General features: G+C 56.1%; 2 non-coding genes across 2 annotated transcripts; both read right to left on the bottom strand.

The window, feature by feature from the left end:
• Positions 1-122: 122 nt before the first annotated feature.
• Tc00.1047053459227.20 lies at positions 123-232 on the bottom strand. The gene has a single exon (XR_008254640.1). It is a non-coding gene; the product is annotated as a 5S ribosomal RNA (M5) (ribosomal RNA).
• Positions 233-567: 335 nt separating this feature from the next.
• Positions 568-677, bottom strand: Tc00.1047053459227.10. Its single transcript, XR_008254639.1, has one exon. It is a non-coding gene; the product is annotated as a 5S ribosomal RNA (M5) (ribosomal RNA).
• Between the last annotated feature and the right edge of the window lie 79 nt (positions 678-756).

The raw sequence follows: 756 nt of genomic DNA, 5'->3' as shown, positions 1-756 counted from the left end.
CATTTCCCATGTGTTTTTTTTTCCTTTTAAAAATTCTTTCTTGCCGTTTTTCCTAAATTTTTTCCCCCTGTTTTCATCATCTCCCGTGGCGTCGGCGGTTGCACATCGCGTGGCGCGTCGCCGGGTACGACCATACTTGGCCGAGTGCACCACATCCCGTCCGATTTGTGAAGTTAAGCGGCCACAGGCCTCGTTAGTACGGCGATCAGTGATGGCGCTGGAACCCGGGGTGCCGTACCCTTCCCACTTTTTTTTTTTCTTTCCGCCACCGCGCGCCGCCAGTCGCTTTTTCACCGAGCCGAGGCGGGCGGTGGGTGGGCTTTTCGAGCGCGCGGGCGCCGCAGCAAAAAAGAAAAATTGCTGACGCAGTTCCCGCGCCACATGTGGGGAAGCGAAGCGTCCGGAGGCTTCGTGGCAAAATCCGGAAAGGGGCCTGCGGAGCCTCATTTTCCATGTGTTTTTTTTTTCCTTTTAAAAATTTCTTCTTGCCGTTTTTCCTAAATTTTTTCCCCCTGTTTTCATCATCTCCCGTGGCGTCGGCGGTTGCACATCGCGTGGCGCGTCGCCGGGTACGACCATACTTGGCCGAGTGCACCACATCCCGTCCGATTTGTGAAGTTAAGCGGCCACAGGCCTCGTTAGTACGGCGATCAGTGATGGCGCTGGAACCCGGGGTGCCGTACCCTTCCCACTTTTTTTTTTTCTTTCCGCCCACCCGCGCGCCGCCAGTCGCTTTTTCACCGAGCCGAGGCGGGC

The sequence above is a fragment of the Trypanosoma cruzi genome, assembly GCF_000209065.1.
Source record: "Trypanosoma cruzi strain CL Brener chromosome Unknown tcruzi_1047053459227, whole genome shotgun sequence".
Classification (NCBI taxonomy): domain Eukaryota; phylum Euglenozoa; class Kinetoplastea; order Trypanosomatida; family Trypanosomatidae; genus Trypanosoma; species Trypanosoma cruzi.
Note: the sequence above shows the minus strand (reverse complement) of the source record. Positions and strands in the feature narration are given on the sequence as shown.